We start from the raw sequence: 19,542 nt of genomic DNA on the forward strand, positions 1-19,542 counted from the left end.
TTAGGGTGGTAGTCAGCCAACAAATCGTGTTCAATCTATCTCACATCCATTTATTTCATAATTAATTTCATACAAAAAGTAGGCCATAGTGGTAACATCAGTTGTAGGTCCATTCGTTAAACATTTTCTAATAAATCCTTGAAAACTAAGTTAACTTTCGTGAGGAAGCACGTACAAGTCTTTGTTTTGGATAGTAATTCGAATTTCATCGTTTGGCTTACATTTTTGATTATACGATGAATAAGTATGAAACTCTTTCTTCGAAATACTCTCATCTGAGCACACCTTTTCTCGAACATTTAAAATTTCGTTCATTGTTTTCCATTTCACTTTTTCTATTATACTCAAAGCTTCAATCCTAACGACTTTAAAAATAATTTATTTTTCAAAGTGAGTTAGCTTCTTTTTACTGTTGGTTCTCTTTCGATAGCTTTACAATTAGTAATGCTTGGCTGAAGACTAAGGCTACGTCTTTTATTATAAATAATCATTCTTTCAGCCGAATGTGCATGCGAATCGAAACTTTTTCACCACGTAAATTCACCAAATCACCGTTTTGGTCAACAACTATATTCCAAAATAGGACGGACAAGGGAGGTAAATAATAATTTGGCCGTTTAGAGGTCATCAAATTCTTTTGACCAACGTTTTATAAACACAAGAACACTCATGGCTTTGTTAACAGTGAACATATGTGGCAGTCAAATTTAAGTTTAGGGTCCAGAAGAAGACCTAAATCGTTAACTGAATATATACGGTCAAGTGACGTATTTTAAAGAAAGTAACTAATAAACGTAGGATATAAAAAGTCATAACCTTGCATTTAACGTGGTTTAAGTTTAAAAGGTTGTAAACACAACAATCAATATTTGACGGAAGTTAAGTCCCGGCGCTATATCATTATATAACAATCAAAGCTTAACATCATTACCATACATTAGTACAAAAGAGTGTGTTATGATTGAGGGAAGATCGTTAATAAACAAAGTAAACAGCAAAGGGCCCAAATGACTACCCGAGGCACTCCAGGTGTCACGTAGATCAATTTTAAAACAGCATTCTTTAATTTGAGTCTTGAGTCCTACCATTCAAGTATCTTGAAATCCAAGTTAATAGATAACCAGGAAACCCAAGTTGATTTAATTTGAATAAAAGAAGAGAGTTGTTTACGGTGTCAAAGTCCTGTGTATACAACGTCAGTCTGCATTTTTTTAAAATCCATTTACTACAATAGATCTCAATTCAAGAATGTTGCTGGTGGTCGATCTTCGCTTAACAAAACCATGCTGACACGGTGATATAAGCGAGGAACATAAATGTTGCAAATGAGAAGTGATAACACGCTCAAATGCTTTAGAAATTGCGTACAATTAAGAAATACCTCTATATTTCTGGGCATCCACCTTCGCAGTCCTTTTATGGAGTGGAATAATAAAACTGTCCTTCTAGGTAGTAGGGTGCAATCGTAACTATATTTTTACCTCGCTAAGAAGTATTTTTTTTTGTAATCAGAGGTTTTTGTTTTAAACATTAATCATGTAATCCATATACCTTCCCGAAATTCGTAGAATTTAAGTTTCTTATGCGGAACTGTATATAAGAATTTAATTGATATAAAAGAGTATGGATTATAACAATTATGGTTGGGAATTGAAAATTGTAAATATCCGAATTTCATTTTTCAGGCGAGATGTTAGATTAGGAAGGGTGCCGCACGCAATTAATATCGAAAGTTCCGGCTCTCGCTCGCCAGCAATTAGGGTGGTGTCCGCGACACGCCTCCCTAGGTGCCCATTATCTTCATAAAAAAAAACTTGCGTGGGGATCAAGAAATTCCACTCAGAAAATACCGCCTTCGTTTACTGACTTACGATCTTATGAAATTAATGGACACAATTGCATTAGCAAAAATAGATATTTTCAATACAATTCTAATGAACTCTAAACAATGGTGACATACAGGAAATTTATAAACATGAACAAAAACCTGTTATTATTACAGATCTATTGGATATATCTGAATTTAAAATCGCTTTGCACCAAGATCTTATTATTATATATATTAAATAATTATTGATCGTTGAAATTGGTCCTTGCCCAATTTATAAACAATTTTGAGCCAAGAGCTTTTTTCCATTCCTTAAACAAAGCCTTCAATCGATTCCCACCCAGATCAGTTTCACACTCTCCGCTTCAAACAGATTCTGTAAACAACCAAGCCGATATTGTAAACACCAGAGCCCCAAGTCCGCTAACGTAAACATCGATTTCCGGCAGAATTTCAATTCTGGAAAATTTCAAACTTAATTGAAAAATTTCAGCATCCTATTTTTCGACTCTCTTGGATGATTCTCTTAATCAGATTTTTGAGAAAAATCTCTTAAGCCGAGGTTTGATTACGGATTATTGAACCAAAGTCAGGCAGTCCGTTTTTGAATCCGAATTGATCGGTCGACAACTTGAATATCGCGAGCAGTGAAAATTAAGTTCGGTACTAATAACAATTGTCTAAAATAGTGAATAAGAATTAACAATAAAAAATATTTTTTTTTTTAAATTCATAAAGTAATAATTTAATTTGCACTATGCTACGGGATAGGCAATCATCGCCATTAGCTTGTTTCAGTAAAAGTTTTACCAATTTTAAAACAAAATTTAATGTTGGCTCTTCGTTCGAAGCTCATTTTCGTACCGATGACAAAAACATACTGACACTTAATACGCAATAACCTCACTTCCAATAGATAAAATCTCATGAAATTCTTACTGGAAGTCGATAAACGATTGCAGATTCTAACGCACCAGTTGACATACAGATGGCGCAACTAGAGGACGCTAGATTAAAAAAGGTCTGTTTACTTTGGAACTCACCTTGTAAGATACACCATGTCAAATTTTTAAGGATTGTTGCTAATTTCAGTGGTATTAAAAAAAAAATGATTTTGTCTTTTTTTTTAGACCATTTTTGACATCTATATGTTAGAGTAGTCTGATTTTTATTAAATTGAATTCGAATTTCCTAAAAATGTAAAACATGTTATTTCCAAGCTTAGAAGGTTATATATATCAAAACACTCAGCATTCAGCAGAGAGTAGTTTTGAAATTGTTATACAAGAAACCCGAAGACCTTTAGACCAGTTTAAGCAACAATTGCTAATAGCAACGGGGAGGTATATAATACATGAGTCGATTAACATGTTCGGAAATACTAGACATATAATAGAGTATGACACTCCGGAAAATTTAATAACTCTCTTAAAGGAATACATTCCACCTAATATAAAAATTGGAATTCATTGTAGCTTAGAAGAATTTTATATAATTCAAAAACCACTTAAGGATAATTTTATAAATACATTTTTATTTACTAGAATACTTGTCCAAGACGTAGAAAACGCTGAAGACAGATCGCTTATAATAACAGAAACGCATTGTCGAACACACAGAGGGCTTGATGAAAATTATAAACAAATTAACCGGATATATTATTGGCCTAACTTATATCAAAAAGTAAAGGAGTTTGCTAAGAATTGCACAATCTGCAATCAGAACAAATATAACAGACATCCAGTGCAAATTCATATCGGTCAAGCACCTATTCCGGATAGAGAAGGTGAAAGTTTGCATATTGACATTTATTACGCCCAAAATCTTATTTTCATCACTTGTATAGATTCATATTCAAAATTTTTAGTCGTAAAAGAAATCCCAAAAAAATTAAATAAAGAAAACAAAGTTTCAGAGAGTTTCCTCGACATAGTACTTCCACCGGACAAATTGAAAGGGCACATTCTACTTTAACAGAAATTGCACGCTGCATTAAAGATGAACTTAACTTAGTTGATTATTTCAAAATAGTAATTTGAGCAGCACAGAAATACAACTTATCAATTCACTCTGTACCCAATCAACGACAGTATGATATATTATTTGATAACATCAAACACGATAAAATTCCCCAATTGTTAAAGCAAGCACAGGATAAAATGTTACATTTTCATAATAAAGACAGAAAAGAAAAGGACTATCATGTACGAGAAGTAATTTACGAAAAGAAACACAGGGAAAGAAATAAGCTTAACTCTAGATATAACAAGAAAGGAAGTTAACTTCGGCAAGCCGAAGTTTGCATACCCTTGTAGCTTAAAAAAAGCTATAATTTTATTAAATAGAATTCGAAATTCTTAAAAATATAAAAATGTGTATTCCCAATATTTTAAGATAATATGTCAAAAAGCCCGAAAACTATAATTTGTTTCACATTACTTCCCACCAATTATCCGATCGTTCCTATGACATAGTCCGATTTTAATAAAATTTATTTCGAAATTCAGAACTAATTAAAAAATGTTATTTTATTTCAAGCTCATAAGGATATATGTTAAAAAATACGAAAGATATAATTTTTATTTCATGTTTTCCTATTAATTTCCTATCGTTCCTATGGCAGCTATATGATATAGTCGTCCAATTTTGATCAAATTTAATTCGAAATTCAAAACCAAATACAACATTTTATTTTCAAGCGTAGGAGGTTGTAAGTTAAAAAACACCGAAGATATAATTTTTCAATTTTATTTTACCACTAATTTTTCGATTGTTCCTATGGGAGCTATATGATATAGTCGTCCGATTTTGATAAAATTTAATTCGAAATTTAGAACTAATTTAAAAATGTTATATCCAAGCTTAAAAAGAAAAAATGTTAAGAAACACGAAGGATATACTTTTTTTTAAATTTTTTTCCCAGATAGTTCCTATGAGAGCTATAAGATATAGTTGTCCGATCCGGCTGGTTCCGACTTATATACTACCTGCTATAGAAAGAAGATTTTTGGGAAAGTTTCAGCCTGATAGCTTTAAAACTGAGAGACAAGTTTGCGTAGAACGGACGGACAGACGGACGGACAGACGGACAGAAGGTCATGGCTAGATCGACTCGTCTTGTGATACTGATCAAAGATATATACACTAAATTTCCGATCGTTCATATGATATCATAGCTATATGATATAGCCGTCCGATTTCAAAAAAATTTAATTCTGAATTCAGAACTAGTTAAAAAATGTTATTTCCAAGCTTAGAGGATTATAAAAGAAGGTTATAAAAACAACGAAGATATAATTTTTTTTTAATTTTTTTCCCCGGTAGTTTCTATGGAATCTATAAGATATAGTTGACCGATCAGACTGGTTCCGACTTATATTATACCTGCAATAGAAAGAAGACTTTTGGGAAAGTTTCAGTCCGATAGCTTTTAAACTGAGGGACTAGTTTGCGTAGAAACGGACAGACAGACGGACATGGCTAGATCGACTCGTCTACTGACGCTGATCAAGAATATATAAGCTTTATGGGGTCGGAAACGTCTCATTCACTGCGTTGCAAACTTCTGACTGAAATCATTATACCCTCTGCAAGGGTATAAAAATCGTCCATATGAACGCTGATAACTCTGAATCTATCGAAGAGGGTTGGAATATTAGATTGCGAGTCCTTAGCTTTGAACGAAACGCGAATATGCCACGTCCAATCTAACGCCCACAAACCTTCCAAAAAGAACCGTCCACAGTTTTTATACTAAAATAATGTTAATTAAAATGAATTGGTCTCGTCAATACTTTACATTTCTACACATCAACACAAGCACCGTACCAACAAAGCAGAACGCAAAGACAGCGTTGAGATCATAGCCGTCTACCAGCCAAAATTAATAGAAATCTGACGATCCATTTAAAACTTAGAGCCAAATATAATCAATATTTTGCAAAGTCAATTGAAAATGCACACGACATGCAGCGTTCAGGTGTTTTCACTTATACGCCACCAAACGGCTAGGGCGACGTTAGTTTGTGCTAAAGATTTAATGGCGCAAGGTGATGCAAGAACGAGCTAGGTGGCACTAGGTGGCGCTATAGGTGTGCAACCCAGGGAGCTGAAGTGAACATACTGGTGATCCTGGTTTTTTTTTTTTACATTGCATAGAAGTCATCTATAAAAAGCCCCAAAGCTATAATTTGTTTTATATTATTTCCCACCAATTATCCTATCTTTCCTATGATATCTATATGATATAGTCGTCCGAGTTTAATTAAATTTAATTCGAAATTAAGAACACGAAAGGAAGTTAACTTTGGAAAGCCGAAGTTTATATACCCTTGCAGTTATAAAAAATAATCAATAAGTTTTATTAATTTGAATTCGAAATTCCTAAAAATATAAAAATGTATATTCCCAATATTATAAGATAATATGTCAAAAAGCCCCAAAGCTATAATTTGTTTCACATTATTTCCCACCAATTATCCTATCGTTCCTATGACATCTATATGATATAGTCGTCCGAGTTTAATAAAATTTAATTCGAAATTAAGAACTAATTAAAAACAAGAAAGGAAGTTAACTTCGGAAAGCAGAAGTTTGTATACCCTTGCAGTTATAAAAAATAATCAATAAGTTTTATTAAATTGAATTCGAAATACCTAAAAATATAAAAATGTATATTCCCAATATTATAAGATAATAAGTCAAAAAGCACCAAAGCTATAATTTGTTTCACATTATTTCCCACCAATTATCCGATCGTTCCTATGACAGCTATATGTTATAGTCGTCAGATTTTTAATTCGAAATTAAGAACTAATTAAAGAATGTTATTTTCAAGCTTATAAGGTTATATGTTAAAAAACCTACTAATTTTCCGATTGTTCCTATGACAGCTATATGATATAGTCGTCCGATTTTGATAAAATTTAATTTGAAATTTAGAACAAAATTAAAATTTTTTTTGCAAGCTTATAAGGTTATATGTTAAAAAACAACGAAGATATAATTTTTAAAAAAAATTTGTTTGACTGACATGGCTAGATCGACTCTAGTGACGCTGATTAAGAATATATTTACTGTATGGGGTCGGAAACGTCTTCTTCACTCCGCTGCAAACTTCTGACTGAAATCATTATACCCTCTGCAAGGGTATAAAAACAGGTAGTTAAGGAAAATCATCCTAATAAAGTTATTATTAATAACAGAAACCGACCGATTCATAAAGATAATATTAAATTTTAAACAAATTGATAATGAATTCAATAATGTACTTATTATTGCTGGTAGCTACAACCAAATCCGAAATTATGGATTACACAAACCATGATTTCTTTTCTTACAAGTATACCAAAGAAGTCCTCATTTATGAAACATACGCGGATTTAATTCATATACCAGTAGATAGGAAGCGCGAATTTTGGCACAACTAGCATATTAATGGCCCCCGTCTCCCTGCCCCCTCTTATTTGCCTATGAAATTCAGAACTAATTCTGGCACAATTACCATAATTTATAAATCAACTGATTGTAATGGGTTTCGAGGTCATAAAAATGTCACAATCATGTCCATAAAGAGTATAGTGATTCCCCTTCGCCATGAGATCCCCACGTGACAATATTGATCATGTATCCTCCTCCTCATTATAAGCAATTTATAGTCACGTGAAAAGGTCGCACACTTATAATATCCGAAGGTCGTTATCACGTACCCTTTTACCTAATTATCCCAGGTGTTGCTATGCACTGGAGAAAGGTCGCACACCCAAAGTATCCAAAGGTTGTTATCTCAGAGAAACATGACCGATAGTGTTTGGGAATAATGTTTACTATGACAAGATAAGTTTAGAAATCAAAAGAACCCCAATAAAATAAATCTCACATGTTAATAATTCTCAGATGTGAGAAATATTTTGGAACCCATATTTTCGTTTCCGCCCCAGAACGTTTTACTGGTAAATTGTCAAAGATTCTGTCCTTTCCACAAAGGGCCATAAAGATATCAGCCAGGGTCAGAGACCCGAACATGGGCCCTTGTCAATTACCTGACCGCAATAAAAGGGACACACGCACAAGTCCGACGGGCACGCTCATTGAGAAGATCACTGGACCGCAATAAAAGGGACACGCGCCAATGACCTTATGCCGCACAAAAGTGCGAGGGGCACTACCTCTGTATCTCTGACACGTTCCCAAAAGGGTACAATGCACAAGTATACCTGTAATTTAAACTCAAAATAAAAGAGTCACAAGTTTATTTTCTAGCATAATAATACATTTATTCAATTATTTTGGTATTGCGAAAATGATTTGATATACATTGATATTAATTTTCTGGCTCCGTTCTGGCAAGTTGCATAGAAGACGCATGCGCACGTTGACGATGTTAAATGAGGATTACAAAATGTAAAGTATTCACCATAGTTTTCAGATCATGTTCTCCTTGATTCATAAACATAGCTTTTGTTCTTAGAAGGTATTGAATGTGGTGGCCGATTATCTGTCGTTTAAATTGCTCGATGAATTGGTCAATTTCCTTATGAAATTTCATATTATCAATCTTGTTTTCTTATAGCTCTTTACACATCTAGCCTTAACTTTAAAATTATGTATATAAAATTATTTTCTTGTTTTGATACTACTCTTAAAAAATGTCAAAATATAGTATGCATTGTTTAGAGCACAAACCCCGCCCTTAAGATGTGTTTGACATTGTGGAACCGGTTTCCTTTAAACCTGTTTAATGAAGGACAGCCCACTTCCTCGATAATGATAAACTGACAATTCCCAAAAAAAATTATCTAGAAATCGCTTCTTTTGAGCACCCTCACAAATAATCAGTATTCAGCCTGTTGTCTCCGCTCACCATAGTTTGTAGTTTTCAGATCATGTCCACCTTGATTCATAAACATAGTTTTTGTTTTTAGAAGGTATTGAATGTGCTGACCGATAATTGCTCGATGAATTGGTCTATTTCCTCATGAAATTTCATTTTATCAATCTTGTTTTCTTGTAGCTCTTTACACATCTAGCCTTAACTTTAAAATGATGTATATAAAATTATTTTCATGTTTTGATATTGTATGCATTGTTTAGAGAACAAACCCCGCTCCTAAGATGTGTTTGACAATATGGAAACCGGTTTCCTTTAAACCTGTTTAATGAGGGACATCCCACTTCCTCGATATTGACAAGCTGACGATTCCCAAACAAATTTTCTAGAAATCGCTTCTTTTAAGTACCCTTACAAATAATGAGTTTTCCGTTTGTAATTGTCCTCAAAAATCTTCAAGTTTGTGGAAAACTATTTTCTCCATCGTTCCAAAAAATGTTGTGAGGTTTATTGGTTAGCCCAATTGCAGTTTTTCTAGATTTTGTATTTAGCAAAGTTCTATTAAAAAACTATTATTCAATTCCAATATCCTTTAAAATAAATTGTTTATTATTATTAAAGGAACCTTGATCATCAACCGAAACCGTTTCTTTCTTCATTTTCTTAAATTTAAACAATTCGTTGTACTAGTCCGTTTAATGGGTTATATTCAACTAAACGATCATGTATAAGGACACAATAAGCTTGGGTATTTTCATGACTTGGTGTCCTTACTTGCGAACCATAAAACCAAATATCTTGACAGTTATCAGCAGTAAACAAATCTATGTATCCAACCCTAAATGACAAATATATCCTTTGTTCAAAAATTTCTCGACACAGGGGACAAAGATCAATGTGAATCAAATTTTCCTTTCGAAACATTACCCCTACACGAAAAAAGGTCATAAATAAAAGAATTGGCACAGTATTTTTTACGTGCGAGCCATAAGACCAAACTACTTGACAGTTACCAGCAGTTCAAAAAGTAAGGATACCTGTGGTTTTTTAAATTTTCCGAAAATAAAAAGTCATAGAAAATGTAAAAAGAATAAGAGATTCAAAACTAATACAAAGAGTTAGTCATAAATTTATCGTCAGTACCAAAATGATTTTAAGACTGTTCCCTGCTATATAACCAAGTCACAAGAACAAGAGACACCACAAACGAAAGATGAGCTCTCAAAATTTTACCAGCGACATCATTAAAATGCGTGCTCGCCTCAGCGAGCAACGGCGCGAGTGGAGGGAGCAAGGAGAACCTTGACCGAATGAGGAATGGGCACGCCAACAGGCAAAAGTATATTGTAATGCTGCGGAGAATATTTATTGGAAGATGCATTGAGACTCACTGCCATACAGCTTCGGAATTTTCTTGCGGAGTATGAGGGAAGAGGCGGAGTGGTATGCCACCGTGTACCAGGGGCTCCTTCGGGACCCTATGTTTCCGGCCTTTCCCGTCACCAGGCGGAGAAGTATCCGACCTGGTATGGCATTATTCCCGACAGAGGAGCGGAGACAACAGGCGGCCAACAGAGAGGCAGAGGAGCTCCTATTCCCGGAAGAGCGCGCTATTCGTCGTTTTTCTTTTTAAGTAGATTTAAAGAAGAAATAACAATAAAAACATTTAAAAATATTCCTATTCTTTAATAATTATAAAAATAATCTAAACAAATATATAAATAAATAAACAAAAAATAAAAACAAACATCTGTTTTTATTTAATCGTTTTATTATTTCTTATTCTCGATACAAAACATATCCAATAAAACTGAGTTATGTTATTTATTTATTGTTATTTCATTAGGATTTTTATTTTCAAAATGATTATTGTGGGAATGTTGAATCACATAGAAATATTTTTTTAAAAAATAACTATTTTATAAATCAGTTGAATTTGAGATGTTTTATTATGATCGAGACATTGAAAAATATAAATAAAAAAAATGTTTTGCGTTTGTAAAAAGTTTTTTTTATTATTTTAAAATTTATTTAAGTAAAGATTGTACAAAAATATTATTAAACTAAGTTTAAGATAATAATGAATAAATAAAAAATATGAAAATAAATAAATCACTTGTTATACTACAAAATGTCTTCCTTATTTATCCAGCTAGTCCTTGAAAACCTTATCGCCTTACTGCTTTTTTTTCGACTGCGTATGTATGGGAAATCGTGTTTTTTTGAGTTCTTCTTTATAGAGTCCGCAGTGAATCTGACTACCATCTAAATCTTCAAGTAAGTATGTTTTGGGTTGGTATTGTTCAACTTTCTAATTTTAAAGATTTCAGTTGTATAGTTTGATGTGTACCCTTTCTCAAAAACATGTTTATATTGACTAATACGAACGTGGTCGCCCTTCCGAAATTTACTTGGAACAAATATTTTCAAGTCATTAGGTGTAATTAAGTTATCAAGTAATATTTGTTTTTCATTGGAAGAATTGACATTACTTGGTCTCATTTTATTTGTTGTGTCACTCGATTATTGTATTATTATTAATTCTCAAAAACATGTTTATATTGACTAATACGAACGTGGTCGCCCTTCCGGAATTTACTTGGAACAAATATTTTCAAGTCATTAGGTGTAATTAAGTTATCAAGTAATATTTGTTTTTCATTGGAAGAATTGACATTACTTGGACTCATTTTATTTGTTGTGTCACTCGATTATTGTATTATTATTAATAATTATTAAATAATTGCTTATACATATCTATTCACTTATATTTTCCATTGAAACTAAATTCTAACCACATTAGTTTAGTATTAGTACATTAGTAGGAATTCTATTAAAACGTTCAACTATAGATGCTGAAGGTTGAAAAATGATTTATCCTATAACTTTTCATTAATACTTTAAATTTCGAATTAAAGAATTCAGTTCCATCATCAGTTTGCAGGTTATTTGGTGTTCCATGACCCGATTTAAATATTATTTCCATGGCTTGAGAAACATCATTAGCACTCTTTGATCTTAATGCCTCACCCCAACCAAATTTCGAAAGTGTGTCTATAACAGTCAACAAGTATCTGTACCCATCGTTTGATTTTTAAAAAGGCTCTAACCAAATCTGCTTGTCACAGATTATTTATACCCCTTGTAATCACTCGCCTTCGTTGAAAGTGTTTTTTTTGGCAATGATATTGGGTTTGTTACATATTTAAAAATGCAATCCTCAATGCTTTTAATCTTTTCTAGAATTTTCCAAAATGTCGACAGACAATTTGTTTATAATTGTAATTGTTGTAATTCTAATCATTCCAGTGTACATAGTTTAGATTTGACTTCTGAAGGGTCATGTAACCAAACCCTGCTTTTGAGCGAAGTGGATTAGACTTTGTAGGATTGAAAGTATTGCCTATCAACTTCTATGGCTATATGGTATGCTCGTGTACCCTTGATTCGGTTATTAGGATTGAAGCCTACTCTGTGTATATTCGTTTCTAATATAATTTTTTTAAACATCTTTAAATCATGATCATCATAGTTTTCAGGTTTACTAAGAAAAAATAGAAATACAGACCAGGAGTCGGATTACAACTTATTCCACTAGAAAATGTTATTTTATTATTTTAAAATTTTAGTTTCATATTCCATTGGCGAATGATTAATGTATTGTTTGCAGTTTTTTTAGGTCAATAACCTTCATCCAAAACATTTTCTCTGATCAAATTATTGATATTAAAATCATAATTATAACTAGTGTTTTTATTTTCTAGATCTGCGTCCAGACCCATATCTAGTTCTTCTGTATTCATTGCCGAAGGTTATGCCCCTTCTTCTTCAATCTTTTCCGTCTCCTTTTTCTCTTTTTCTACATCTTCCTCTACGAGTATATTCGTCTGTAAAAAAATTCCTTATAGGAATTACTTTCACTACTTGTGAAATTATAGTTCGATTAGATTGGTTGGTTCTCATTAGTTTTACTTTTATTCTGTCTTACATTAGATGTCTTTTGTTTATTATTTTCCTTAACAAGTTCGGTAAGGGACTTAAAAGTTTCCGCCAATTGCAAATTCGTCTGATTTCTGACTTGTTTGAGATCATCGAATTTTCGCTTCAATGCGAACCTAGCTTTGGTTAACTGAGATGAAATATTCATCGTAGTATATTTTACAAACTTTATAAATAAATTTATAAATTTTTTCGAAATTCATGTAGTCACTCCTCAGTTACTAAACAAATACTGTTTAAGAAACGCCATTATCTATAATATTTATATACCATTTCCCAATAAAAAAGATTCGAGATATATTTTCCTTATATTTAAAAAAGTGCATTTATTGTTTTATTCTTAAAATCTCACATTTTTAATGATTATTGGCTTATTTCTAAATATAAATATAAATACTTTTATAAATATTAAATTTTCCATCAACCATCTGATTGATGATATCATCCTGAAGAAAGGTGTACCTTTCCGGCATGTAGAGGATGTGTTCCTCCGACTCAAGAGCAATAGATTCTCCAAACTTTGTTGTTTTGCGCTCCGCCTTAAATTTTTAGGCATCCTTGTCTATCGGCTTAACTTGGTTCTGCCCAACCTGCCTCTTACTTACTCAGGAGATGAAAGCCTTCATGAGGCAAACAAGGAACGCGCTTACAGAATTTCGGTCTTTGTCGGTCGGTCTTTGTTTCTCGTCTGAATCCGGAAGCCACTTCTGATTGTGTTAAAAGCTACCTGTGCCAAAAATTGGGTGCACAACCTAATAGTATAAGTGTCTTTAAATTTAATTTCAAACAACCACGTGATACCTCTTCTTTTAAAATTACTCTTCCAGAATCTATGTTTTCTAACGCTTTAGATCCCACAATTTGGCCGGAGCACACTATAATGCAAGTTATATGACACATTACTTAGGGGCCCTTGCCCAATTTATAAAGAACTTTGAGCCAAGAGCTTTTTTCCATTCTTTAAACAAAGCCTCCAATGGATTCCCACCCAGATCTGTTTCACACTCTCCGCTCCAAACGGATTCTGTAAACATCCAAGCCGATATTGTAAACACCAGAGCCCCAAAAAGGGAGCCCCAAGTCCGCTAACGTAAACATCGATTTCCGGAAGAATTTCAATTCTGCAAAATTGCAATTTCAAATTTAATTGACAATTTTCATCATCCTATTTTTCGACTCTCTTGGTTGATTCTCTTAATCCGATTTTTGTGATAAATCTTTTAAGCAGAGGTTTGATTATAGATTATTGAACCAAAGTCAGGCAGTCCGTTTATGAATCCGAATTAATCGGTCGACAACTAGAATATCGCGAGCAGTGAAAATTAAGTTCGGCACTAAGGAAAATTGTAAACTAGTGAATAAAAATTATCAATAAAAAAAATTACTAAGCAATAATTTTCAAAAACAAATAGGGAATTCGCGCCGCTCAAAAACCTAACCGATGACATGATAAAAAGTGTTTACATCGTGAAAATAGCTAAAGGAGGAAAACAATAAATGCAATAATCCCCCTTTGTTTACAACAATCCTTAAATTAGTGACCGTTACGAAAAACACACTGCTCAAAAAAAAAACTATTTCTCCCAAAACATATATTAAACAAAAATAAAGATAACAAATTTAATAGCACAAATAGTTAATAATAAATTGAGTCCTTTAAGGAGTGAAATCGCGAGTTTAAAGACACAATTAAATCACACAAAGAAGGTTGAGGAATTCAAGGCGGAAGCTGTTGATCCATACGTAAGGTGCGATACTTCTTATGAAATCATTAAGTCGGTTCGAGAATATAAAGGCGAAGAAGATAGTTATGTTAGCTGGAGAGAATCGGCGGAAATAGCAATGGGACAATACAAAAGGGGAACTGAAAAATACTTTTCGGCGCGGAAATAAAATTACAGGCATTGCCAATGATGCTTTAACTCATAATGGAACCGTATTGAATTTTGACGCCATAATGGCAATACTAGATTTTGTTTTTAGTAACAAGCGACATATACATATTTTAGAACAGGACTTAAGTGTATTAAGTCAGGGGAAATTATCAATTATGGAATGTTATAATTTGGTAAATAAAATATTAACTCTCTTGATTAACAAAACCATTATGACACATGGGAGGAATAAGCCAATTACATCTGAACTTAATGAAAAACATAGAAAGACAGCTCGACGAAATGGCAATCAAGAAGAAAAAGGAATTTGTGCTCTTTTAGTTATAGCAGCTAATATAACTAAACTCCCAATTATTAATATTTCAAATTCATTTTGTATAACTTCTAAATAAAAAATATAATTTCATCTTCCATAATTTAATATTCAAGCAATAGCTAAAAGAAGAGCTACATCCTCAATTCGATTAGATAAAGCAGTTAATATACTTGCATTATAAGATTTAATATTATATAAAATAAATAACTAAACAATAAAAACTAATCCTAAACCATCTCATCCTAATTAAATTCTAATTAAAATAGGACTAATAATTAATAATATTATTGATAAAACAAACATTAATACTCATATAATAAATCGATTAATATTTTCACCTCTTCTTATATATTCATTTCTGTAAAAAATTACTAATGAAGCAATTAATAAGACAAAAGTTAAAATAATAAACTTATTCAATCAAATAAAAAAGTTATCACAATTCTGATAGAATTTAAAGAAACAACTTCTCATTCAATAAAATAAACTATATTATTTAGTAAAAAATATAATCTTAATAAAAAACACGATAAACTAATAGAATTAAATTACCGAATCTAATTCTACAAATTTATAAATATTTCACGATCTAAAATGAATTATTTCATATCACTAACACCACAAATTAGTATTTTTATTAAATTATTTAAATATAATCATAATATACATGATTCCCTTTTTAAAATTAATAAATTTAAAGGTAATCAATGTAATAATATTAACAAATAATCTCGAATTTTACCTCCTCTAAAAGAATAAACCCCATAAAATAATTTTCCATGTTGACTAAAAGAATATAAATATAAAGTATAAGCAGCTCTAAAAAATGATAAAAATGATAACATAATTATTGAAATTCATGATCAAGAAACAATTCTATTTAATAAAGAAATTTCTCCTAATAAATTTAATGTAGGCGGAGCAGCTATATTAGCTGATCTTAATAAAAATCATCATAAAGTTATAGCAGGTATAAAATTCAATAAACCCTTATTAATTAGTATACAACGACTTCCTAAACGTTCATAAGAAATATTAGCTAAACAAAATAATCCGGAAGAACATAAACCATGAGCAATTATTAAAGTGTATGAACCACATAACCCTCAATAAGTTATTGTTAATAAACCTGCTAAAAGAATTCCTATATGAGCAACAGAAGAATAATCAATTAATGCCTTTAAATCTGTTTGACGCAAACATACTAATCTCACTAATACTCCTTCTACTAATCTAATTCTAATTCAAAACTATACTTTAAATTTATTAATTGTAAAAAAGAAATAACTCGTAATAAACCATAGTAGCTATTAAAAGCGGTTGCGGAGGTTTTTTAGGCGGTTTTAAATGTATTTTGTATTAGTTGTTTTTAATTGCAAGCTTATACTCATCCCAGAATCAGTGTGTTTGGTATTCCACGGAACCCTCCCTTTTTATTGCATTTCAAATATTGTGACCCCTTGTTATCTTCTGAGAATGAGCAGGAGAAAGTGAACGTGCGTACCCACGAACCCGAATCTCACCCCCTACCCGCGAGTCCTTGCTCATGTCTGCTTGTGCGCGAAGGTGTGAAATTTTAATTTTGTGAGGTTTTTTTCAAAATGTGCAGTTTTTATTTTAGAACAGAGAAAATATACCATTGGAAAGGGCTTGAAAAATGCTGTCCAATGACACCAATTTTTTTTTTTTTTAAATGAGGGGGTATACTATTTACGGTAGCGGAGGTCATCGTCGTTTTTTGCCTTTTTCAGTCCAGGTTTCGCAGCGGAGGTTTGGACGCTGCCGAGACTGCCGCTGCGATGACCGCCGCTGCGGTCTTATACTCTAGTTTTTCATATATGTTATACGATTCCTTTTGAGGAGTGTGTCTAGGAAAAATGAGCTGAAGAATCACTTTAATGTTCAAGTTGTACAAGACTTATAGGATCACTTTTCAGGGCTGAGGATATCGAAATTGTTTGTGTCTACGATAAAGTTAGACGGGTGTGTATAGAAAAATTAGCTAGTGGGATCACTTTAAGGTTTATGTTTTAAATTTGTTAATGGGAACACTTTTCAGGGTTTATATCTAAAGGTCACCCAATAATATTTATGTGTAGGATAAGATGTTTAGTTTTAAGAATTTCTTAAAACGGTGCACTGAAGCGGAAAATTGTACCGAATTTCAAATTCTGCCTCCTCCCGTATATTCCCACTAAAATTTCACACTTTCGCGCACAAGCAGTCATGAGCAAGGGCTCGAGGGTAGGGGGTGAGATTCGGGTTCGTGGGTACGCACGTTCACTTTCTCCTGCTCATTCTCAGAAGATAACAAGGGGTCACAATATTTGAAATGCAATAAAAAGGGAGGGTTCCGTGGAATACCAAACACACTGATTCTGGGATGAGTATAAGCTTGCAATTAAAAACAACTAATACAAAATACATTTAAAACCGCCTAAAAAACCTCCGCAACCGCTTTTAATAGCTACTCTTAGCTTAAGGCTTAGGAAATTCGAATGGTTGCATCGCGACATCTTATGCCAATGCTGGCCCGACCTTAACTGACCATTTATTCATATGTTGCTTACACAGAGATTGCCTTTCCTTAACCTATGTCGAAGTTGCACACGATATTTACCTACATCCGGACCCCTCCTACACCACGTTCACCCCCGGTAACTTGTTATCAATCCTTGTGTTCGTTTTCCTTCTAATAACCATTCTACTGGGGTATTGGGCTGCTTATGTTCGAGAACCAATCGGATTTGTTCTAGGAGTACAACATGCCTGTATGCACTCCCTGTAGATGTCAACCTGTTAAGTGAACATTCTGGACTATAAAAATGACACCACTCAAATTGCTCAGGATCAGTTCTTGAAATGCCTCAGTACTGCATACCTATGGATCTAACCGTAGAATTTATCGATTCGGAAAACGAGGTTGAGATTGACAACCTGGAATTACCACCCACGCAAGATTCTGATCTTGAAATAATCGAAAACTCGCACCTGGAACTTGTGCAGGTTTCCGAAGCAGAAGGTTCGGTTGATCGCCTTCTACAAAGCGTATTTCAACCGGCTGCATCGTCGACCCAAAATAGGGACCCAGGATTGGAGTCTCTTGAGTGGAGCCAGTTTCCATTGGGGACTACTACGCAGGATTTCTTGGAATCCCTTATCACACACGAATAAGGTGAAGGTGTATTTCAGTGTGCACAGGAATTTCAATTGGACGACGACCTATCCAGGCCAGAAGATGAGGTTTTTCCTAACGACGACCACATCTTTGAAGAACTTATGGGACCTCAACCGCCACCGACTAACCATTATTTAACTTTGCTGGATGATGGAGATGACGACGCATTACTAGATGTTGCATGCATAAAGAAAAATAAATTAAAAACTTTTTTAAAATTGAGGGCTTATAATTGTTTTTTATTTATTGAACAATTTTTCTTTGCCTTACAAATACTTTTTAGCTCTGCGTTGTGAACCAATAGACGATGCATATTAAAGTCGTATCGCAACCAAATTTTCCGTACTTTAGGACAGAAATAACAATAATAAAAGGAGGATTTAGATTTCTGATAGGCGAAGTTGTGTATTTTTAATGTATGCGCTTTTAGGCCGCTGCGAGTAGTAAAGGATTTTGTTTTTGAACACAACTCGCAATGGTACTTCACCATTTCGATGTTTTTAAAAATAAACTGACTTTTCTATAAAAACTGTAAATTATATAGCATTTGAGGGACAATTCTTACGTTATATATACTAACTTTATTTTAACGCTATTGAAAGATTTATATAAATAGAAAAAGAGATAGACATACTGATATGTATTTCTGACTTTATTCTCAAGTATTACATAGTTTGAATAAGTATTTTGGTACATAAATTGTAGACATATTGTTATCTCATTTACTCCACATGAATTGATAGAAATGTATAGTTGTTGACAAGTATAAAAGACCATGTAATTTTTGGTTAAAGAATTAGTATACAATAGTTAGGTACTAGTGCACGACGAATCCAATCTTACGCTGATCAAAAATGGTGTGCATATAAATTAAAAGTAAATACTTTATCACCTTATTTTGTTGAATTTGATAGGACTTCTTAGAGACCTTAAATGACGTGAAGCCTGTGATTGGCTACACAAAAATTAAAAATCTATGTATTGGATTTGAGTATATGATCACTGGATGTAAGCTGAAAAAGACACCATATGGAACTAAAATAGCTCTGTATTTAACTGATAAGGACGATAAAGATGTTTGGATATTTCTACCTTAAAGTTATGTGAACAAATTTTCTACAAAGACACCATTTAGGAAATTAAATGAGAATGGAATAACTCATATGGTATATAAAGGAAAAGATCTGAACAGATTTAGTTGTGCTCAAATTGAATTTTTATCAGTAAATAAGTAAAGTAAATAAGATTCTTCAAAATAAAGAGCTGAGTTTTTAAATCCAACAACAGTCTTAAATCAGTCTCAAAAAGAAATAGTTTTCCTTAAAAATGTACGCTCAACAGATAAACTATTCTTGATGCAATTTGAAGGCATGCTTTTCGAGCAACACCTACAAAGGATGGAGTTCCTAAAAGCTACTTTGGAGGATTTAGAGGAAAAAGAGTTGATCCATTCGAAGTTTGGATTCCATTATAAACTTTGTCCCTGGAGCGACGATG

General features: G+C 32.8%; 1 pseudogene; it reads right to left on the reverse strand.

Moving 5' to 3' along the window:
* Positions 1 to 12,469: 12,469 nt before the first annotated feature.
* Positions 12,470 to 17,991, reverse strand: LOC122818095 (NADH-ubiquinone oxidoreductase chain 5-like; annotated as a pseudogene).
* Between the last annotated feature and the right edge of the window lie 1,551 nt (positions 17,992 to 19,542).

This window comes from Drosophila biarmipes, unplaced genomic scaffold (genome assembly GCF_025231255.1).
Source record: "Drosophila biarmipes strain raj3 unplaced genomic scaffold, RU_DBia_V1.1 ptg000019l, whole genome shotgun sequence".
NCBI lineage: Eukaryota > Metazoa > Arthropoda > Insecta > Diptera > Drosophilidae > Drosophila > Drosophila biarmipes.